The 25,911-nt window shown below is 32.7% G+C and overlaps 1 long non-coding RNA gene across 1 annotated transcript in view; it reads right to left on the minus strand.

Moving 5' to 3' along the window:
* The window catches only part of LOC145683394 (uncharacterized), a 522,616-nt gene extending 497,010 nt beyond the window's left edge, over positions 1–25,606 (minus strand). The window contains exons 1-2 of the long non-coding RNA XR_014131076.1: positions 25,592–25,606; positions 1,518–1,541 (exon numbers count right to left, since the gene is read on the minus strand). This is a non-coding gene — a long non-coding RNA (uncharacterized LOC145683394). The remainder of the gene's footprint in view (positions 1–1,517; positions 1,542–25,591) is intronic.
* Between the last annotated feature and the right edge of the window lie 305 nt (positions 25,607–25,911).

The following is a 25,911-nucleotide window of genomic DNA, read 5'->3' on the forward strand; positions in this document are numbered from 1 at the left end:
TGAATTCAGCACATGTCAAGAACATGGAACGTAGGCTTTAGCAAAGCATACATGTAACTAATATATAAAAGCTTCTATATAATCTAGATTAAATTTCCAAAAATGGTTGAGATACCCTGACAAGAAATCGAATGTGGCGTACGTATAAATGTGTCTTACATGTGTAAATCCTGTTCCTTTTATACTTAACTTACAACAGACATACAGCTGAAAACGCGATTCATAATACTTCCCGTACAAGTTTCCCGTCTATATGTACTTTTCGTATGTAACAATATAAGCAGTCAAATGCGTACATACAAATGGACGTATAAATAACATACATATATACAGCCGATGTATACAACATACATATATGTATGTAATACATGGAAGACTGTTAGATGTCAGACTTCTTGCAACAGCACGATGTAACATCTAAGGACATTGCGTATGTAGCATATGGATAACGTAAGGATAACGTATAGGAAGGAAAATTATTCCATACTTTTGTATTTTACAACATACCTCTGTCCAGAGAATGAAATTTTCTCAGTGTATAGAAATTTAATTCACGCTTTTATTTCTACTTATAATTCTTTTCAAAATATTGGCGATTACCCATTCATCCACATATTACGTCTCATGGATCAGAACTGCCAGCTGGTTGTGATCTACGTTGATGTACATTGATAAGATTTCGTTAATATACTTCTGCTAATTACCGTTAAATTATATTGTGATTTAGGGTTGTTCAAATAGAGTTGAATATATTTCAACTAAGAAACTATTAATTTACTGCACAAGGTGTATAAGTCAAATATGAACAAACACAACGTACGGTATGACGCCTTAAGTAAACATTAGAACAACAAAAATCAGCAAAGAGACAGCAACACTTAAAATATCAGAAGACCAAGAAATGTAACTCGTAACAAATGCAGGTCTTTACTCCGAAAATAAAGTTTCGTGTAATTTCATGAAATAGAATAAGCTAATTCCCTACATACTTAATACTGTAAGTACATTAAAGAAGCAATCCTGGGGTTTCGATGTATAGGTCAGTAGAAGTCATTAAACAAAGAGAACGATTCCTATGTACGGAACTGGGAAAACCTAAGTTATTTACTAAAGCTATTCAGTGTATAATTATATACTAAACTTCTAGTACAAATTGGCTCTATACTAATATACAAAGAGCATTATTATTTTTGCATATATTTATATAGCTCAACGACAAACAATTATTTCCATAATATTCGAATGACAAGGCATGAGTAAATTTTAAGACATGAATTTCCAGATCTAAAAAAAAAATGTTAAATAAAATGAACTAATAATTAAAAAAATGATGGATTCATAGAGTACTTCTAATTTTAAAGGCACTTCTATTCCGTTTATTTTTTGTTAGGTAACTCTATTAATTGAATGGGACGATTACTAGTCCAAAAGTTTGCTTTAATTGTCATCTCATATTAATATGGTGTAGCTAACTTAGATTCATTAAAGAAAATCAAACTCACTTTAACGATTCTTACCTGACATTCTGCGTGATAGCTCAACTGAAATTATAGTATATAATTATAAAAGTTACATATTTAGTACAGCTCAATTTAAACGAAATGAATAATAAAAAAGATATTTGAAAAGATTGATGACACAGTAAATATGACAAGACTAGTTACGATTTTGTTATTAACATGTTAATTATTATAAAATTATTAGTTTTACTCTTAACAGTAATAAAATCCATTTAAAATTAATAAAACTATTAAAAGTAAAATCTAATAAACTTTTTTCATGCCAGGAATACAGAACATGGTAGGATCATTTGCTAGGCAACAAAGGATAACGCTTCGGAATCAAACATATTAAACTTTCTGCACTACGCGAAAAAATCACTGTTGGAACTTCCAAAATATGATGCTATTATATTTAATCATAATGATGAATTTTCTTGTTTGAGTCATAAACAAATAGTAAATCGCAGAAGCAAAGTGTGTAAGTGTATGGTGTATGGTCAGTCTATGGTGTAGAAATCTGTAAATTACTCAAAATTTTTATTCATTACTTTATAATTCTTTGTCCTTTTACGTATTATAATTTTCTTTAAGTTATCAGTTTGTCATTTCAAAATGTAAAACGAGAATCATGTGTGATATATAAGGAATCTTTTCAAACAGTAATGATGCCAGGAGTGACCTGTAGGAGAATTATAGACCGTGTTGACCTAAAAAAACTTTCCCCTTTGGAGCCATATCTTTGATCATGCTTAAAGTGAACTACACTGCTCTAGCACTATTCTCTTCTTCATATATTCACAATCTACCGGGGAACATCTTCTGAAATCACCAAAGCTTATAAAGAGTTTTTCATTATAAATATAAGGCTAATAATGTAATTTTAAACAAATTTAATATTTTGTTTACAGCTATTTGCAACTTGTTTAATGTTCCGTTCTAATCGAATTTCAAAGAAAAGGAGTTTGTTAAAAGTTAGTTCAACCAAGATTTTTATTTTTTGCGTGAAAATAGGAACATACTTCAAGAATAAATAATAAATTCCTCCTAGGTTTGAACCCACCAACATAAATTTTGGCGATTGAGAAAGTAAATCATAAATTTACATACTTTAGTTACTGATTATAAATCTCTAATAAAGCTTTCAACACTGAGGAAGTGTTATATTGAAATATAAATGTTAAATTTTACAGCATTTTGAAAACAAATCTTGACACATCACTATTAATTCTATGATCATGGTCCTTACCTCGTGGTGTTCTTAATGAAGGAATCTTTTCAAGTGTAACATTCAAAATTTTCCTATTATGAACCGGAAGCGGGAATATTCTGCTCAAATTTTAAAAAGGGTACTTTTCAGATGTTTTCTTCTTTGAGAATTCCTCCCCTCAAGTATATGAATGCGACTTGTGAGTGGTGTCGCTTGAAACTTAGCATACTGCAAACGTAAAAAGGAACGAACTATGATCATACGGTAAATAGAGATTTTCAAAATTAAGAATTTTTAACCTATTAGTCATTTTTAATCAATGTGTTTCCTGAAGTAGTTACAGTATCACCCCTATTTTTATAGGATCATTTGGTCGTACCTCATTTGCTTTGTAATGGTGTGGCGTATCTAACGGTACAACTACTTTTGCGCTGTCGAGTTCGTGAGAAAGAGAATTCTTAAAATTTGAATTTACTGCTATTTCTTTATACATTTTGGGTGAGAATTCATCTTTCTGGTATATGATAGGGACATGCAGTTAATAGGATTGGAAACTTTGCTTTATTAGTAACAAAATTTGGTACAAACCATAATTATAAAATGAAAATCTTTTTCTGCTGGAGCCGAATTAATAAATTTCTCTATCCATTTTGGGTAATAAGAGCTAATGTATTGTTACTCAATATGCTCTAGCGTCAAAAGTGTTTATTGTGGGATGATGGTGCCTTATTTTTTGTAATGAAACAGCGTTTCAAACTGTGGCAGTAGGTCATACCTGGCGGAACAAATTCACGAATAAGTGATTTTGTCCTGACACAAAAGAGGTTTTCCCAATTTTAGAGGGACTTTTCTACTTCTTGCACATAATGGAGAAATTTGGTTGGGTATACTTGGAAGCATTGTTTCATTACGAACACACTTAGGTAAAAATTATGATGGTACGATAAATACTCTTGACACTAGAGCATATGGAATAAAAATAGATTAGTAATAGTTAGGAAAATGGGTCGGGAAAAAGAGTAAACTAACTTTAGCCCAAAGACAATTTACTCCAGGATCATGGTTCATGCCGCGTTTAGTCAGAACGAAGCAAATTTCTTTTTCTCATAACACTTACATTGCTGTGTCGTGTAGCGGATGGTAGTAATTCACGGGAAACTGGGACATTTTAAATACATACTTTTTTCACAATTTGGGCGGGAATTCTATTGCCTTAGTTACATATTGGGACGATTTAGAAACATTTCTTTATTCCGAACATAAACAAGGTATGAACCATAATCCTACGATAAATTTGCTCGACTTAATAGCTGCTTCATTGAAAGTCTAAAAGTTTCCTTTAAAAAGCGGGGTTCTCAAAAGTGTATAAAAAATCCTTTAGTACATGAAGGTCACAGCAGCGATTGACATAAAAAATAATCATCTTGATAATACAAACGATCCAATAATCAAGTTAAAGCAGTTAAATTATTCCAAAATACTTGCGTTTATGAAGTATAGAAGTACTGGTTGTAGCAGATTTGGGGCAAAAGTTCCAGACGTGGTTAACAAATATACCAAAATGTGTTCAATAAACACACAGTAGAACAATACTATTGTTTGTAACAGGGTAATAATTAAAATTTGTGTAAAGGGTTAAAGCAGTGGCACTAAAAGAGGAAGTTTTAAGGAGACATATGTTGCTAAACCTTAATATAACTGTTGCCAAATGTCTGACCAAAGAACAAGTTTCAAATGTATGACTAAGAGAGTAGTTTGTTGGCAAACATTACACAAGTTATCAGCAACAAAATTTAAGTGATAACGACGTTCTTTTGTGTTATATTCGTTATTAAGAACAACATATCAATGAGGTTTTTGGACAAAGTAACAAATATTAACGTTAATAACTTAAACACACCACCAAATAGGAGACCAGTTGCTAAAGGGTTTCATGATCATTGCTGGATGAATGTTAAAATAATAACAGTATAAGTCGTTTCCAAACATTATTTCTATTTCACATTTTGCCGAAAATGCATAAGACATGTCAGTTATGATTCCTTTCAGGTGCGCATACTTCCCAGACCACGTGAAGGCATTAATAGCTTCCTCGAAGTCAGTACAAGCAAACCATTCTACGGAAAGGCAGTAGCGAAAGCGCTGTGGTTACAATACGCGACCTTACAACTGCAATGAAGGAAGATAGATTTGACATCTATGTTTACATAGAAAAACTAATGTAATCTCATTGGGGACCTACCGTAACTTGGAAGAAGCCAATCGTAATCATTTTCGTTGCCAAAGGAAAAAGAACGAATAACTGTGTACGGAGCAGGCAATATTATGAAGGAGGGAACAACATTCTGCCAAGATAAATTAAAATGACAGTATTTATGAGAATAAAAAAGTATTTGAAACAACATTCTGCCAAGATAAATTAAAATGACAGTATTTATGAGAATAAAAAAGTATTTGAAATTTTTGAAGCAACATGAGCGTAGTTAGTAGTGATAGTACGTGTTGCGTTACAAAACCATTTAATTCCCTTTATTTTAAGGGAGCCAGCAACCGCAAAATAAGCCTCGTACCCTTGCCTATAATTGTCATTTTCATCAATAATATTCGTTTTTTTGCCTTCTACCTTTGCAGCACAAACCGTTAGATTTTTAGTTAGGAAATCCAGAATATGTTGAATCTCGACCATGCTGTATATGAAGTAATGATTGTCATAATTTAATTTTGGACAACAATTTTCGAGTAATATACAACAGCCTCTGGTAAAGCAGACAGAGCAGAAAATAACAAAGGAATCAGAGATAAACTAAATAAAGTGCTTTACATGCTGTCACTCTGAAGGATTTCATTATTATTCATGAAAATAGATGTCACCCAAATCAAGGCGAGCTATCACATTAAACCAATGGTGATACTGAATTCTACCAAATGCTTTGGAATCGTCTGTTGGAAGAATAGCCAGTATGTGATCAAATTTACATTGATAATATGCTACAAATTCTCGAATAAATGAAAGCGCTTCCTGCAGACGACAGGCCTACTATTGTCATATTGTAAGGGGGTTCAGAGGTCCAACAATGTAAATTTTCATACGCAAAGTAAGGCAACGCGTTCCAATTTCGAGTAAGCTAAGAGGTCAAAAGTCATAGACGTCATGTTTTTTTCATATTTAGGAACTATCAGAGTAATACCAGTTAGTAATGATTGTCCTAAAATGGGAGTATCACGATACTCGTTAAAAAAGACCAGTGAGAAAATGCGCAATGATGTCGATTCAAGTCACATACAATTCCACAGGAAAGGATCCGATATAAGTAGGTTTTCCTCGCTTAGCAAATCTAATGAAAAATGCCACCACTTCTAACGACAAGGGCTGGCTAAAACGCGTCCTGTCATCAGTGGTTAATGAAATTAGTAGGTGATAAAGAAGTATCAACACAGACAATCAACGAAGGCTTCAGATAAAGATGTTTAAAATAATCTCTTAGATACGTAGTCATATGAGGTTCCTCATATGTTCGTGAGGGATTAAAGTGCCAAATTAGTGGTATATTTTTACTCCGTTGTCGTTGCATATGGGCAGTACTAGCACATTCTGTGGAGTTTGTATTAGTAACCTTGCTACAAACAAAATGGCCGCACGTACGTCAGCGATGCACAGAGAGAAGCAGAGCCTTGGTTTTATGTATTTCAGGCCAAGCAGGTTGTCCTTGAACCTGCGACGTCACGTAGTACCGTAAAAGCGTTGAATAATGTGCTTACAGGTGGTGGAAGGCGTTAAGACTGCGAATATGTATTGTTTCCAAAAAAATCGAAACACCTGTTTTGTAAGTTTCTCCAAAATTCATAACAGAGCTTTTATAGCTGTCATTCTACTCCATTAATCCTAGGAACACCAAGGTATTTGTGGGTTACATGGAAAACTAAAGGGGGCCTCTGTGACCCATGGTATAAACGTCTTGCTCACAGAAAATAATTTATCTTGTTTGATATGAACTTGGGATGTCTAAGACATCATACATTTTTTATCTCTATTATTACTAGGTTTCTAAGTACAGTGTTGACCACTATATTTGTGTAATTCTTTCAGTTACCATTTTTTATATATGTGAGTAACTATGACCTATTTATTTTAATTTTTTGTGTTGAAAAGTATAATAAAGATCAATAGCAACTTAGTACAGTGTAGTGTGTATAGAAAGGTGGCATCTATAATTATTTTGGAGGTGGTGCAGTAAAGTGGGGTAGAATGGTGAAGAGTGGCAATGCTTCAATATTCCAATGAACTCAGGATTAATCTTTTATAATTACATCTCGGTTTTCCTTGGAATGTCGAAATGGTTTCAAATTTTGTTTCTGAGTGAAGATATTGAGTGTTAGAGACGTTGATTGGACACAATATAGAGGATGTCACCGAGAAACCAGTGTTGCCAACACAAATTAAATTTTTCTAGTAGCACAACGTCATGTTTCAGCTAACATAGAATGAACACGTTAAACGTAAACAAACAAATTACGACATTTCTGTCTGTTTTGTAAACTAATACAAATATATCATGAATATTACAAGGGATTCATTGCAAGAAACGTACCACTGCTTCCACTTGTTGCATGTGCATTATCAAACAAAATGTTAAAATCACTGTCTTTGGCGCCAAATCTGACAGGGCTATTTCCACCTTGCTAAATTGAAGCTCACTACCTTCTAAGACATGTTGATTTAAACGTTTGTTAAGTTGTTTCTCAATGTAACTTTGGCGAAGATGACGATTTGCCATTGTTCCAATGCTGCTGCAGATTTCTACATATAGTGACAGTCACAGAATAACGAACTGACAATTTCCTATGAAAAATGCGTCCTCAGTCAGTATTTCAGACTGCTGCTTGTAAATTCTACGATTAGAAATACTTGATAACACCAGAGGTGCAGCGGCAAACTTCTCTCCCATCAGTATTAAAATATCATACTCTGTCTTTCTTTGTGTGTGTATGTGTGTGATAATATAAAGTTATATATTTAGGTGTTAGCAGTTTTGAAGGAATAAACTAATAAATTAATGAAAACAAAATATTTAGATACCAAAATATAATCAGAAAAATGTATATACAGAATTTTATAATGTATAGTTGGCATCATTGCACCAGAATAATAGAAAAAATAATACCAAAATTGTTCCAAGGCAGTATAAAATAAATAGCCAGAACACTGGAATATAACAGTTAGCGTATTCGGTTAATAGCACCTTAGTAATACCAAGTGCGGGGCCATTGACGCAATAACACTTTCCTTATTTAAAATGAAAAACAAAAGCACTGAAAACTAAGCAAATATGTTTTATGCTGAACGGGGTCAGAGTTTGGCAATATCATTTTTTTAAAAAAAAGATTTTTAATGCAATAAGAAATGTTAAAAAGGTAACAAAAATAATATGTGGGCCTCCGACTCCCCGTTGCTGTCCGTAGGCTTAAGGAAGCCCGCTCAGCGCCAGTGTATGTGCTGGTGTCTGAAAAGAACTGCAAATTTCCCAGCAATATACTTCTGATCCTCCAAACATAAAATCCTTTGATGCCATACAGAGAATATGTGGAAAGCTCAGCTTGAGGAGTTTTATGATAAAGTGTTCTGTGATAGCATTTCAAACAACGGGGATACCATCTATATCTTGTTGACTCATTGGTCCCAAACTAAAACAACGTGTTTTCACACAAATTGGTTCCTGCAATTGTCATATGCACAAAGAAACTGATCCTGGCTGTATATGCAGACCAGGAATATATAACTTTTCCGTCGTTACAAGAATTTTGTCAAGTTTGTCATTCAAACAAGCGTACTTTTTCACGAAATGAACATTTTGGGACTGTGAAAAGTCCCGTAAGTTTACGTAATAAAATATTACTTCCAGACAGCATGTTTTCTTTCATTTCTGGTGACAAATACCCGTTTTCCTTCTATGTCCACCTTTAAACAGTAACTAATTTAATATAAACCATCTGTCTATGCATATGACTATCTTTTTATCTTTATACTCTATGTATGTTTATACTTTTCTTTCTTTCTATCTATTTATTTGTGTAATACTATAATATTTTTTAAATCATTATTCGATATCAGATCATATTCTTCCTGTCCACAATTGACTTGTAACAAAACAGATATGTCAGTAAGAGTAGTGTTTACCATTTAATGGGTAAATTGTTTCTGATTGGCTGACATTATCGCATGATATGACTTTGTATGGTCGAATTAGTATGGAGTACCTTACTCTACCATTACGTTTTGAAGTGAAGATGTATACAACTTTCCTCAAATTATAAAATCATCAAACTTTTTAAAAAATATCAAAACTTTAACTTGTGACCGTCTTAGGTACGTGTTGGACTTTGTATTATTATCACGTTTGCTTCAATATGTAGAAATAAGTCGGAAATCCCAATTCATTGATTTGGGCCTAATCAAAAGTTTTTAGTAAGTTTTATTTATCAAATAATACTATAAAAGCGAGTAAAGAAAATCTATATTATTCATATCATATGGGTTTATCAAAAATCCTTATGAAATTTCAAATGGGTTGTCTTGACTGACGCAATAAATTTTCAAAATTAAAAAATATATATTTCATATTTTTTTCTCTAAACTCATCTATGTATCATAGTAAATTTGGTTTGCCGATCTAATTTCCTAGTATGAATAAAAATTGCTAACAATACATATCAAACACGCTTTACCACTGGTGTGGTTGGAAACTTTATTATCCAACTTGTTAATTCGTTATTAGCTTACATGAGTATAGAGTCCAATCAAGAATAACATGGTTATTAACTGAATATGAGTCTAAAAGATTCAATTTGCTATTTTGGAAGGTTAGGTTGAATGAGTTTATAACTTCAGAATCAAGAAGAAAACTGATAGACGTTTCGTATGATCATAATATATTTTCTCTTAGTTTGTTTGATTTTATTTCGTTCTGTACCATACAACCAAATGTGAACTGTGAAAGGTTCATAAATATTGGAACAAATATATTTTGTAGCTGACAACTCTTTATTATAATATATGCTTATAAAAACGTTTAGGAATCAATTCTCCGTCACAGGAGATTAGTAAATTGATAACAGTACGATTTTGGATTTGGAAAATTCCCAATTTCCTTAACTGTTCCAAATGTCAACTATACACACACACACACACACACACACACACACACACACATATATATATATATATATATATATATATATATATATATATATATATATATATATATATATATATATATTTATATATATATAATCTAGGTCTGTAATATAGAGTATATTTCTGTGAAATTATTTGGCAATTCTTGAACACAACTATTGGTAAAAATGATAAAAAATATGATTAGAAATATCATTTTATATGCAGGAGAACATTTGTTTGATTCGTATTTTGTATATAATGATTAAAATTAGCCATCATTGGCTTGTAGCATGTGATGTTATACAGAATTATCATACCTTAACTATGTTACTTTGAGATAATCTTCTGAAATTTCTGAATGAAGTACACTGAATTACCATTAAAAATTGGAATAAGTAATGAATAGATACTTATAATTGTTATGTAAAATATTGTTATACGTTTTGTATGTTTGAATACTATAATTTATATTTCCGTAATGATATTACTGGATAAAATTCAAGTTTTAAAATACAGATATAATACGAAATCTTAAGACATTTATTATATAGAAACATGTATAGTCTAAGTACGTTGTTGCAATCTGATTTATTAATCCCTGATTCTCGATCATAATTAAAACTGTATTCCTTAAAAGTTTACCTAAAAGTAATTACTTTACATTTATCTATTTTGCAATATGAGTGCTTACAGACTCTGATCAACTTAAAACCTTGGATTTGAGATATAAAACTTTCGGAGAAAATTAATAAGTGTTTGTGGAACCTTATTATTTTAAAATTTCATTTTCCTTACACTTTCAATCTTGATGTTTGTATTCAGGATTAACACTTACCAGGGACGTTATCGAAACTGTACCTTGAAATGGGAGATATTCTATATATTTCCTCATAGGACATGTTGAGCAAGTTCCAAAACAGGTGTTCGTTTCGTGCCCGGAAGTGTCCCCGATTTTGCAGGGACTAAAGTATATAGAACATTTTGACCTATTTTCTATAGCAGGTGTGCATAAAGTACGTTTCTACCCCTAAAAGTTGAAACCTATGCTAAAACGCCAAAACACCTGTTTCATCATTGTAAAACCATAATTTAACAAAGTGAAAATATTTGCCCCAGGGTCTCCGCAGGGTCCCAGGTGGGGTCCAACTCAAAATTTGCAATTGAAAAGAAGGGCAAGTAGCATATCGTTTGAAAGCTAGTATTAAAAGAAAAACGATAACAGAAGTTTCACAGCTCTAATCAAACTCGGTGCGAAATGGCGAAAGATTCAAAATTTAAAAACAGTCTGCAGCTAACTGTGCATGGCCACAACTAGAATTCCAAAAGGGTGAAACCGCTGTAAAAATTCTAAGACATATGTTTCATTATGTGAAAAGTCCTATTTATCGAAATGGTAATGTTTACCCCTGGGTCCCAGGTGGGGTCCAACTCAAAATTGGCAATTGAAAAGAGGGGCGCGGAGCATATCGTTTGAAAGCTATCCCGCTACAAATTACCGACAGCCCATCTGGTAGAAGCGATCTAGAAACCTCTAGACCAGGTGGCTGTTTTGAATTTACAAGTGTGGTTTTGATGTGAAGAACCACATAGCTCGACATTTGTTTCAAGGCGTTAGGTGTAAGAGGTGGTCATGAAATTTAAGATTCAGTATGTAGACGTGGTGTAAACAACCCACCATTTTGCACAGGATTAGCGTAGAGACAAACGATTTGTTCCATACGCTGTCTGTTTTGAGAAACTTTGAAAGAAAATACCACTTAACCCATTTGAAAATGTGTAGTTTGACCGGCGCGCCCATATATGGACTCTAGGGCACATGTTTTCATTTCCATACATTGAACGTTTGCAATGACGAATTTATAAAGCCAGCAACCCTGACTTATAGCCTGTGATTAGTTTGAATGAAAAGTTGTGTTAGTCAATTTGCAATAACGTTGACTTACATCTAGAAAATTGATTCTCTACATTGCAAAGAAGGTTCGCAAGCTCATCAAGTTGATGGTGACAAACTCTGTTCTCCAGGACATTACAATGACAGTCGACGATTATGTTACGTACGAAGATAATACTCAATTCCAGCCTTGAACACGACATCAAGTCAACAAAGAACTACCTGGATCTAAATCCTTCTAAGGAAATCGCATTTTGGAGATCATGGAGGGAAACGAAATTGAGGGCTGCTATAGTAGCTTATAACAGCGCATCCAGTGGTCGCAAACTCAAGGATGCGAAACGTGTAGGAAAAGTTGATATCTATACAAGTGACATCGTTCGTATGAAACTATTCCTGGACAAGGCATCCAAGCGGACCAAGCTAGCAGAACTCCGAGAATCTGTCAAAGCATGGTGCAAAAATCAACGCGCTGCTCCCAATTTTTTCAGAATCACTGAAGAAGGCATGCCCGTGGAAGCCTTGGTACAATTGCGGAAGATAGGGGTTACTTGCTTCAAGGCATCCCGATTCTGGATCCGCCGACTACTGAGAGAAATGAAGTGGGGCTTCAGGAAAATCACAAAAAAAAATGACAATGACAGCCAGAACAAAAGCGCTGCAACGTTCAAACGAATTCGACAGGTACATTCAACAAATCAGGCGGGAAATTGAAGAGGATAACTACAACCTTGATCAAATTGTGAATCTTGATCAAAGTGGATTCAATTATGAATTACTAACACCATGAACTCTAACTGAACGTGGAATATAAAATGTCGAAACTCAAGTAAGATGCGAATAAAAAGTGACACATTCTTATACAGTCTAGGAAGCGATTTCGGCATCAGGAAAGCTCGTGAGCCCGACTGTCATTGTGCTCCGCGAACCATCCGGAAAATTTGGATCAAAGGTCCAACGTAAAATCCCTCAGATCCCTGGAGTCATAATCAGAGCCAACAAGTCAGGATGACAAAGGAAATGTTCAAGGAATACCTGTCACATCTTGTTTAAAACGTTGGAACTCCGTGTCTTTTGTTGAAAGACGACGCAGCCACCATGACAGATCCGGACTTGTATCAAGTGTGTCCTGACTTACATCCAGGAACAATCACTCCAAGCTGTACTTCCTATGGACAGCCACTCGATGTGGGATATATTCTTTACAGAAATATGATGGTGAAGCGTGCCCACAAGCATGTTCGGAATGAAGAACTTGGAAACAAGTTAAACATGACAAATCTGTATTCCAGTGCTCACTGAGTAACAGGAAATCATTTGGAATCATCCAGATTCCAAGATATGATCAAGTACGCTTTCGGCAAATATGGATACATCGACCTTCCTGATGATTTTAGTTACCAGTCAGTGAGAGACTTGTCTTTCAGTTTCCACACAAAGGATCCCGCTTTCTCGACAAGTTCGATTCCGGATGACGAACACTGCATGAAGAAGAGTTTTATTCAGTGCAGTTGGTGTCTCCAACCACTGTGCTTTATCACTTCTTCATGAAAAATAGCATGGCCGCACCCCTCCACGAGACACTCAAGCCTCACTATCACGCCGTAGGGTGATCGTCATGCATATGGCCCTCATACCTGCATATCAAAGATACAGTCCTGGCAGCTACCACGTTGCTACGATCGTGGCGTGTGAATTACATGGCCCTCACCCATAGACCAGAACAAAAGCCAAGATTCAGCAAACAACATTCCACGGAGCCGTATCTTCTAGACTGCTTCTACCAGATGGGTCGTCGGAAAGTTGAAGAACGATAGCTTGTAAACGACATATTTGGAAGCCTTTCCTAATGAAAACTTCGACACCTTCACACTCACAAAGATGCCGGACGCACAATTGAGTGTAATAAAAATATTTTTATATACTTATTTTGGAAAAATAATTAGTGTTCAATAAACTCGGATACTTCCAAGTTACTCCCCTAATTAAATAAGATTATTTTTTGTACGTTTTAAATTCAACATTATTAACAACTGTAATACTGAAATAGTAATTGAAATATTGTTGGCAATTTCAATGATTTTTATCCGCTTGTCTTTGTTTAAACTGCAGTAGACACTGCTTTAGAGGGAAGCAATTCACCTTCGCAACAAGTCCTTCAATATGCAACCTACCTAAGTGAATCAATATTTACGCAGTAAAGGGAACATGATATATTTAATATCGTACATATTTTAATTTCACCGATGATGAAGTGAATTTTAAAATGCTTTTTAACACTAAAGTCAATATCTTTTACAATGCTTAGTAAAATTCAATATAAAGAGGTAGGAAAACGAAACTGAATCATTCGAGTGCAAACACAGAACTTTGTTACAATATATAAGCGTCGTTAGATAAATGTCAGGACGTACAGGAAAGTCACCACTTTGAGGAGGATAACGCTGTGAAATGAAAGCTCATTCTCCCGCGTATATTAGCTTTTGAGTTAGTGCGTACATTTCTGGTAATAATCATGTTCGCGACTTTTTTTTGGGGGGGGGGAATGTAATTATAATATATTTATATATTGTGTAATAATCTTGTGTAATTTGTGTAGGGAAAATTAAATTTCTGTAGTTTCAAACCAAATTCTTAGTTATTTAAAATTGTAGTATTAACAATCTACTGTTTTTTGAGTGAAATTTTACTTTGTAGTTCAGGAAAACTCATTTTAATGTTTGATGATCAGGTGAGTTATTAGTTGCAAACTTTGAGATGTGTATTTGTATGTTAGGTTTAAAATTTTTGTAAATATGTTGATTTGTCTTAGGGGAAAGGGTAAATTCTTCTTGACTTAACATTAGGGCAATATCCTATTCTTCGTGCGTATCTTCTCAGTGTGATATTTTTATTCATCATGATAAATAAAATAAAATTAAAAACTTCTAAAATTATTAGATATTTTAAATTCACATCTGAAGTAGAACGCTAATCGAATCCAACATAATTACACCTAGATGCAGAAAGCAATCGGGACAATGTCAAAGAATTTAAATCAGGTTAGTATGAAACTTGAGTCTTTGTGATTGCAGACAGACAAAACTATGTTAGAAATTCATAATGAAGTAAAAGCGACGATAAGCGATGTAAATCTTAGGTTTGGTGAAATGATGACGTTAATTAGGGGCTAGCATTAAGCTACAATAGTATTAAAGTAATTCATTTTTATTTAGAAACTATACATTTTTAAACCAAAATTAAATCATAAGTTTCATTCCGATTTAATTAATGTTAGGAATCAAATTGAAGAGCAGATCTCAGCTTATATATATATATATATATATATATATATATATATATATATATATATATTATATATATATATATATATATATATATATATATATATATATATATTATATATATATATATATATATATATATATATATATATATATATATATATATATATATATATATATATATATATATATATATATATATATATATATATATATGTGTGTGTGTGTGTGTGTGTGTGTGTGTGTGTAATCATAGTTATGTAACTTTATGTTTTTTATTTGTTCGAAAATGTACAAGGTACGGATACAGACACTAAAAAGTCACGAGAGAAAATATTAGTGTATCTGAGTTCAATTTTAGCTGAGAACATATACAAAATATTAAAAACAAAATATATATTTGATTGTACGTGTGTCAGTATTAAAAATTAAAGAAAAAGTATGTTCGTAGCAAAGACATTGACTTTGTGTTTGTTGAAAGGAAGTTAAAATTGGAATATAAAAATGAAAGCGTTACGCCTCTTTCAGACTATCTGGCTTTTGCCGCGTGCCACATCCGGCCCGGCGTCGTGATTATTTAATTACCATTAGTATATATGAGGCATTTCAGACTTTCTGGCCAAGCTGCCGCAGTAAAGATCATGGCGTGTTGATTACTATTGTCGCTTATGGTTCTCTTCAAACTACATGGCGCGCGCCTGACATAATTCTGTTTGCTAGGTTATTGAAAGTTGCCAGAAGGAGTTGCTTTTGGCTATAAATATAGAGTGGAAGCTACAGATGTAGAAATATTAATTAGCTTGGTGGAGGACAGGCCCATACTGTGGAACAAATCTTTGGATTGATACAAGTCCAAGAACGAAACAACAGCTGCTTGGAGGGAGGTTTGTACCAGACTGAATTCAAATTTTGAGAATTTGAGCGACAGTGATAAAAACAAATAATTTTGTTTGGATGAAATGTAATGCGTGTTCTGTGTTGCATTTATTCGTTGTATAAATTAAGCAATAATGAAGAAAAGCAAATTATAGCTTTGTACAGACTTCAATTTTTTATTTATTTTAAAAATATATGGAGATAATGCCACCATAATTAGTCTTATATTGAATATAAACAGCATTTATAATTCATAAAGAAAAAAATATCGTTCCGATGTAGCTGCAAAAAGTAAAAACCATAAGTAAAATTATTGTGATCGAACCCATACTCATGGACATCAATAGTATTACAACCAACTTCCTGTAACCGCTTCGCCATTAAGATTATGCTTAATAGTACTCAATTTATTCAAGTTTTGTACTTTCCCTATTAAAGCAAGTTTATATGTATGATCATACTTCTATAATGTATTTCAGATCCTTTTTTTAATTATATTTATATTTTATTACTTGAGATATATATTTTCAAAATCAATTTACAATTGGAGACACATGTGTAAATGTGAAGATCAAACATTTTGGAAACGGAATTTTCAACTACTTATCTCAGAGCTACGACAAGTATTTTAGTTGTTGAAAAGGCGTGTCTTAAGAGAGAATTTTTCCTTTAAATTTGTCCTTTTATTTTTTTCTAACAGCACATCAAAAAGCTTCTTTGTGGCTAAGCGGTTAGCGTACTCGGTTTTGAAGTAGTGAGCGCGGGCTCCAATCCCGGCGGGAGCTCATTCGGCTTCCACGTTAATCAGTACGTCTCCTCTCATATTGCCTCGATGCTAAAAGGGGCGTTAAACTCAAAATCAACTCAACTCATCCAAGGTTGCTATCGACATACGAATATAGTTTAGGAACTTCATTGCATCACTTATTAGGTCAATAAATAATAGCAGAAATGCACAAATTATAGGTCTTTGAATATTCAAGAAGTGAACCAATTTCATTCCCCTATGCCTTCGTCTTTGATATTTTACGTAGAACGAGTACACATATAATAACTTATCTCATTCATCTATACTGTCTCTATCGTCAAAAAGGCAAATCATTTTGTCCGACACAAAAACCGCTGTGATGTTCACGACTAAAGCAGTATGTTTCGTGGCACAACTTTTGTATACATGGCGCGGCGCCATGGCGTGTAGTGTGAAAGAGGCGTTAGAAGAAACGTTGGAGAGCAGATAGTACAAAAATGAGTAATATGTATCTCAACAAATGGAGTATCAATAGTTATTTTGAAAGTATACCCAGCCACAATAATGAACGTATAGCATTATTTAATGCGGAACGTTTAGCACAAGTAGCACTGTTGCCGCCAAACCAATAAGATAACGACAACGAACCAATAGGTTTCGTAAAAAGTAACGACACTGAAAATAAAATACGTAACATTTAACCAAAGTTCGAAAATTCTGAGACTAAACTAAAACGTTTAAATATGCTAGATTTACATATAGTCTTGAAGTTTGACTGGACTATATAGCGCAAGTAACTTCTAACTCAATTGAAGAAACTTTGATATCTATAGTGTTGTGAATCTAGTAATTTTCAAAATATTTTTTAAAGAGCAAAAGAGTCAGACTGGAAGATGAACATGAAGTGTAAGTACCCGAACATGTGAGTGTAAAAAATAAATATTACGAATGAGAAAAGTTGTTTGCTCTTTTAGATCACAATAACAATTCACGAAACGTTGTTATGAAGGTAGAGCAGAATGAAAATAAACAACAAATTTCTGCCTATACCTGACAGTAACACTGAAACATTGTTATAAGTGTTATTTTAGAGAACTATGTGGTGTGAAGCAAAGAGAACAAACGACAGATTTGTCTAACACTGAATTAAATGTTGACAAGCCTAATGTCAATACTGGTAATAAGTTTGGGTGGAGAAAATAACGTCAATGAAGAACTAACAATAGCACAGTTTGACGATAGTAATACAAAAAAGCCGAAATTGTAATTGTGTTGTGAGTTATATTTGAGTGCCCTATGACGTGCACAATTATAAAACAGGTTTTGTAATTTCTCAATACAAATGTCATAAGGCTGGAAAATTCTGCAAAGAAAATTCCTTTTGTAACTATGAAAGCGTAAACGAATAAAAATAGAAAATGTTTGTGTTGTACTGTTGCATTTCTCAGAATCATACGCACATTTTTTTATTTGTCTAAGAATAAAATATGTAATAATAATCTGAGCGGGACGAAATACAAACAAAGTGAACAAATTAGTCGTGTTGTTACTACAAGTCAAATTGGTCTTATGATGATGTTCGAAGTTGTTCATCAACTCATCATGTTACCTGGTGTAGAAAGTAATGCAAATTTTGATTTTTGTAAGTTTTATTATCAAGCGGTATTGAAGGGGATAACGCAAGTGGCAGCCAAACAAGAAAGCAATCTGACAGATTTTATCAATGTTGTTCAAGTATATCAGTATCAAAAAGTAATTTTGCAAAAATTATTTTTGTTCAAGCCAATGGTTGCTTTCAAATAAGACTAAAGGAAAGTAGTATTAAAATAATTTTTAGTAGTAATATTAATATTATTAACGCATAGACTGAGTTCAGTAATTATGGAACTGTAAAAGTAATGACGACAGTTTTTAATGATTGAGTTAGCATGATAAGTACGGAAGTTTTAATTGCACAGTGGTTATAGAAAAAAATCTTTCTTCACATGTGAAAGTAAACAGAATCCACAAATATTGGTTTAACTGCAAATGCATTAGATCCGATTAAACTCTTTACAGTATACAGGACATAAGAAACGTTTTCATTATCTATTGGGAATTTATTCAAAGTATTTGGAAAAGCGACATTTTTGAATATTTATTTGTATAATACGGTTAATTATAAATAAATACCTAAAATCAAAATAAAACTTTAAAACATGCGTCCAATATTTAAAAAAAATTAAAAAATCAGAGAAAAGTAAATATTATTTTGATGGCATTTACGTATTGGCAGTTATTAGTTAACGTTAGTGAACAATTAGTTTATTGATGGAAACTTTCGAATATTTGTATTTTAAAATATTTGCAAATACAAAAGTATTAAGTAATTTTTAAAATATATATATAAATATATATGCTTTTTCAGAATTTTTGAAAAATATATTTACCTATACCCCGTATTTTATCGGTCAATCAAGTCATCTCTAATTATTTGGCAACTAATTGTCCCATAATACCAACATTTGTTGATTTTTCTGCTTGATTCACGGTTAATATTTATTTCTGTACCAATCAACATACGATATCTCCTCTCCCCATTTCAACTTAATTTTAGAAGCTAGTATTACTTGAACATCAACGACTTTGATGCAATTACTTCCATCTTTTAGTGAGTGAAGACGACTGTTTCGGGTATAGTCGTTAAAAACTTCGGTTTCATTTCTTTTAGAAATTTACATTAGACTTAGGTTAGACAGTGTGTTTGCTGAATTACTTTGCATGGAATTACAGAATACATGAATATTGAATTTTGGTACTGCTTGACAAATACTATGTACCTTAGGTAAAGTTCTTAGGTAAAATTAATATTTTATATATTGGTATGGACGTCCAATTTGGTAAATTGGTAAATTTCTCCCAACCAACTCTACATTGAGGTGTAAGCATTTTCTTATGATATTGTAAAATTCTGAGACATCTAGAAATATTATGTCGCTAAAGAATTCTCTCATATTATTTCAGTAGTATCCTTAAAAGATCACAGTGATCAGAAAAAAAAGTGGATCTCGTATATACGCCCGTTTACAAAAAGGATGAGCTCATTCTTTATTATTTTTTTTATGCAAGCTGAACATCGGTTATCTTCGGAAGACAGTAAACAAGGTTAGAATGTAAAAACCAAACATTACAACTAGAAAAAAAATATGCGTATATCTTTTATCGTCTTTTAAGTAAGATACGACATGTTGAAATGTTCTTAATTGTAGAGAAAACTAACACTGATTGAAACACTAAGTGATAGAATATTTTGAAACTAGGTAGTCACATGATCATTTTGACATTAATTTCCATTTTAAAATTATATTTGGCTATGTAAATTGATACTTCCAATGAATGTAAATACAGAGAGCATAGCTCTCATATCCAAAGTAAAATAAAAAAAGGAAAGAAAAAGCAAGAGAAATTTAATCCAATATGAATGTCATTGCTTTACTAATTCAGTTATATTTCGTTAGAAGGAATTCAGCCGTGTTGGTCGTGCTTCCTGAATGACAAACCGGCGGGACTTCAAATAGTTAGTTCGTGAGTTCTATTCACGTTTGATAAAAAAGATTTGTATGATATTTTATTTTACTCATTGCATGAAAATTATATGAAATAACTACAATAAAGAAAATATGTTTTATATACACGTACATATATTCATTCCATATCTTCACGACATAAGTAATTATTTTCTTTAAATTATAACATCTGAAATATGGTAAGTTGTGATAGAACGTATGTATATTATACTTGAATACTAAATACATATTTAAAAAGTCGTGTAATAGCGGTAAAGAAAACTCCAGATATTTATCATATGTTGGTAACTTTTCTATATTCGCAATACAACGTGCGATTCATGTTCTTCAAATGGTATAAGACACGCAGAGAATATCCAAAGTCAATTCGTAGCTTCAGAGAATAAAGTTGCTATCACAAACAGTCACAAAAAGTTCACGACCTCACAGGCAGATGAAGAAAGTGAAATTCTGTTTTAGGAAGCCAGAACGATTTTTTTATATATTGGGTTTGAAATCAATATTCCGATACGCTTTGGTATATGGAAGTGGTCACACATTGATCGCTAGCTCTAATCACTTTCTTTTATACTGCATAAATCTCTTTATATATAAGTGGATGTAGTAAGTATATATATCTCTATTCAAACATAATTCTGGTTTGGCAAAATACACTGCTTTTTAGCTGTGGGGAGTGGGAGGGAATACGTGTAAAAATTCTACGAGACGTTCTATAATAGTGACAAATGAAAGGTTGTCTTGGTCGCTTTGGTAAATAATGTCATTTCCGATTCTGCTTAACTTCGATTCAGCCCCAATTTACGCCCTGGGAGTGATATTGTGAGGTAAAAATATTAGAATCGACAGACGTTAGTGTCAAAAGTGTAGCTAAGTAAATTGGTAACAGCAGTAATGACATTTAAATCGAAATTCAGACCTAGCGCATCCAATTTCTCCTTGGCCCTAATAGAAAGTAGGGAAACAGCAGATATTAGATGACAAAAAAATCGATACTAGTGTCGAATCCGTTAATATTGGGGTGTTTTGATAAAGAATAGCACTCCAGATGCCAATTAAGTTCAGCCTTCATTCGCACTCTGAAGATGTTTGTGAAGCTTTGACATGTAAAAATAATGGAAAATGCCCAAAGTTTGTGTCAAATCCTTAGCTTTTGGATCTTTAAGTGAGACTTAGACCCTCTAGTACATCCAGGAAGCATGAAGACATAAAATGATTCAAAACTACTGATATCAATGTAGACTTCATAGTTTCGGGATCAAAGAGATAGATCAAATGTAATTTTCAATTTGAAGGTGCCACACGGAAAAGTGCCATTTGAATCCCAATATAGTCGAATACAGGTGGCAAATACATTTTATCACCCTGATGACCTGGTGTGGCAAACATAATGCAAATTACAAGTTGGAAAAACACCATTACCAAATACTCCTCACCACAACCATAGGAAATGTTACTATCTTGAAAAATGCTTATGCTGTATTTCGACTTTTTCTTGTGCTGGTCAGCAACGAAAACAAGCCGATGACAAAAGTGAAGTTCGAATCTGATACAATAGTTACTTCAAATTTTTTATAAAATATGTTTAATTTTGAACTTTGAATAACTTTCGATTGATTATTTCTTCGTTTGCGTGATTGTTTCATATGTAAAAAATAGTCGATTGAGCACGTATCAATGTGATTTCAGACTAACCACTTGCGACATTCCCCAGTTAGATTTACTTACAGTTCATAGTCAAGTAACACTTGTGTCATGCTTGAATTGATGCAACTTGATAAGATAAACATTTTGAAAAGATTTCTTAAAATTTATTTTAAAAAATAATCACATATTTTTAGGTATTTGCTAATTATTTCCACGTTTGTGAATTTAAAATTCAGAAGAAGTTATTTATTAATTCTTGTATTGAAAGTGTATGTCTTTATTGTATGCTTTTGTAACAAAAATATATCACTACCTTATTTAAGTAAGAAACATCTGGAAAATTATTGCTTTTAAACAGTTTGCAGGCATGATTTCATTTCCTAAAGTTAAAAAGTTGATAATCTATTAGTGTTTTAAGTGATTAAGTCTTGTAATTGGAAAGCTGTATGTATTTCGTCAAAACCGTTTGATAGATTTAAGGTTAGTTTACGTTTTACACTGCTTTACTTGGATTTTTTGCTGGCTGTGATACTGATCTCTGAAGTATTTGTGTAAAAAATGAATATTTTGGAAAGAGTCGCAACAGTATAGAATAACACGCTGTTACAACACTTTGCAGAAGACGAAGTGTACGTAACATGATTTGAATTTAATCACAAGCTATTTAGTACATTTTTTCGTAAAAAGAAATACGTGATAAGTTAAAAATACAGATTACTGTTAATTAACATATGCAGATACTAATTGTTTGCTGATACTGCTAATTACAATAAATCCGTGTCAGACATACAATATTAATACTCTTCATACAATGGATGCACCAATTCCTCTATCATTTTTTCTCTACAAAGTCTTCTCAAATTTCTGTTTATATATTAAAAAACAATGTTCATATTATCAGAACTAAGTGCTGAGTAATATAAATGTCTTCATGATCAATGTCGACCTCACATGGTCTGCAAAATCTTTCTATGAGAAATAGGACATATTTTCAAATAGGATATTTAGTCATAAAGTTAGTTAGATATATACTTTACTGGAACTCGCAAAATTCTATCAGTCACGTTTTTATTTGTACTTGTGTGGACTTTAACATCAAGTATGATTGACGTAAACGTAGTGGTACTAAGACATCCGAAAACGTAGCAAGACGTACGAAGAAAACCAATGTGCAAAAGTAGCCCATTTAGACATTTATTTTGCCTCTAACATGCGGTGACATTTCACGGAAGTTTGAAATCTTCTAAAAACAGTATCTTTGTTAGTATTAGGAAGAAATATCATAGCCGACATTGACAATAACCTGGGCATACACTTTGTTAAAACACTCGGTAAAATTTATGTTTAATTAAGTATTCAGTTGTAATGCATAAATTAGGCAAAAAATATTTTATCTCTTGTACTACTTTTATAAATTGTAGGTTTGACCTATGGTGATAGTAAAAGGAATATTTTTGTAGTAAGACCCGCACTACATCTCGTGAGGTCAGCAAATCTTTCCCCCTTTTTACTCAAGGTAACAGTCCCGCCATTACATTCGTTTCTAATTTGGCCAATAATAACAGCACTTTCATTAACACCACTTACAAGATGACCACGTGTTTGCCCGGATGCCTGTTATTGGCACTATTTATTTATTCTCTTTGATAAAATTCTATTACCTTATATGAATCAATGGGTCATTGCAGTTTATAAGACATAGGTACAGTGGTGTACTCCTTTGAAAATTTGGGAGCAAATAAGAGAAATAAACATCATCACATCATTACATCATGCAAATCAATAATTCAGTGACATAATGACAGGACTTGGTAATAAAATTGTTTGTTAAGTACTATTTATTCACTCCTTAATGTTAAGCATAGTCAATGGAATATAACGTTGTAATGAAATTACTTCATGGATCATGTGAGTTATATTGCATTCCTTGTATTGTATTTCGGGCATTCATGTAGAGCAGATGTTATATTTTGTAGCAGTGAGGCGTAATATGTATCATAGAGCAGGTAACGGAAGAAAGAGTTAGCCGAAGTAAGTAATGAATAATAATAATAATAATAATAATAATAATAATAATAATAATAATAATAATAATAACAATAGTGCCTTGGTACCTTTTGTAGTTAGCATACACGTCTTTTTGGATATCCATTAATAGCTCAAGTAACACTTTGAATTGTACGTGGACATTTGATATTTTGAAGGGGTTCAACTTAATAATAAATTAAAGTACGAGTGTCTTCAAAGTTCCAAAGAAACGTATTTATGTTCGAATTGAAACACAATGAGAATTATTAAAAGACAGCATGAGATGGTTCGGGTTAGACATCGTTGCTCTTTCGCCGAAGATTATTTTGTCTTATCTAGATTAAAAACTCAGAGGAAACAGATTTAAACTTGATTCATAGAGGAACATAGTTCAAAGTACATGAAGTGAAACATTATAAACATTGATCATAGTCTTTCTAGATTTGGAGTTGGAATATGTGTTCACAGCCCTCTTTATTTTTTGCGTAGCATGTTGCTGCAGTATTTTTAATTCTAACAATGCTTGGTGATCTCTACAATAGGACATAGTCTTAAAAGTGATCTCAAATGCTAGTGCTCTTTAATCGGAACCGAAAATGCCACTGGTACCGCAGTCGGAACATTTGTCGGAGGCAAAGTCGGAGTTGGAACCGGAAGCGGAACAGGAATCGGAACTGGAATCGGAACAGTTTGAGCTGGCGCAGTTGTTCAAGAAACAGCACCAAGTGTCACCTACTTACTTACCAACTAGAGAAAGACAGTATCTCGTTAGAGGTATCTTCCCTGCCCATTTTTTCTACGGCTGTTAGTCTTCGACAACAATAATAGGAAACTGGACGAGTATTACCCATTCTTGCCATAAGATTTTTTCATTTGAGGTCAAATACAGGATGACCAGGTGATTAATGTAGTAGTATATTTTGAATAAATGTATCACATACAGATATTCAGCTATGAGATCTCTTCTGATTTGTAAACGGCGAAACGACATCTTTCTGAACAGTTAATTCCCAAAATAGCTATATCGGGACAAAAGTGAGCCTGGTAGTGTTGTACAAAATTTCGCAGCAATTATATTCAAGACATTAAAGCCAACACTGTATGTTGCAACACCACTCTGTGCTAGTTCACTGTTCATCTCTTAGTACCTTTTCTACTGCTACACTAGTAACCATAGGTAAGTCGCGTTGGAGATTGATGTTATCTCTCTCATATAGATGTTGACGATGTATTCATTATCTCAGAATATCTGTTGATAATGCACATGAGCTATGTCACGAGATTGTAGTTCACATGATAGATGACATTAGAGTAGAAGAGCAGAAATATCGGAAACTACCTTTTTAACATTTGTGGCATAACGCTCTCTCGCTTATTCACTAAACACTTAGTTAATTTCAAGATATATGAATGATAATACGTATACACATATTAAGAGATTAAAAACATATAATGCATATTTTAAAGAAAATCTTAAGTAAATTAACATTGAATTGTAAAGAAAAGAAATGGAATCATGCAACACTTGTAATTTAAAAGGGACAGTGGTTTCATGTATAAATTTATTCATTATTTTACTTCAATACTTAAGAGATTACTTTTACGAATTTAACGTAAACTTGTATTAGCTGCCTACGCAGATTACTAATTGAATAATTGAATAATTCTTACCTGGATCACTTTCTGAAATTAATATACATAATAAAAGAATTACACATTTATTACAGAGAAATATCAATTAAAAGTTATAAAAAATTGTCATTCAATAGACGCACAAATGATAGTTCCTTTTATCGGACAAGAAAACGTTAATATTAAGAATCTAGTATATCTGGATTTTGTTCCAAATGTTATTTTTTAAAGTGGTAATCTTCAAGATATGATCCTATAACATTCATTCAAAGTGTTTGTTTCTGCCTTTGAATCAAATGCTTTGTGCTATTTTTGCAAGATTTTATAATGTTGCTGAAATAAGTGTTCACATCCAAATC

This window comes from Thermobia domestica, chromosome 4 (assembly GCF_964235325.1).
Source record: "Thermobia domestica chromosome 4, izTheDome1.hap1.1, whole genome shotgun sequence".
Classification (NCBI taxonomy): domain Eukaryota; kingdom Metazoa; phylum Arthropoda; class Insecta; order Zygentoma; family Lepismatidae; genus Thermobia; species Thermobia domestica.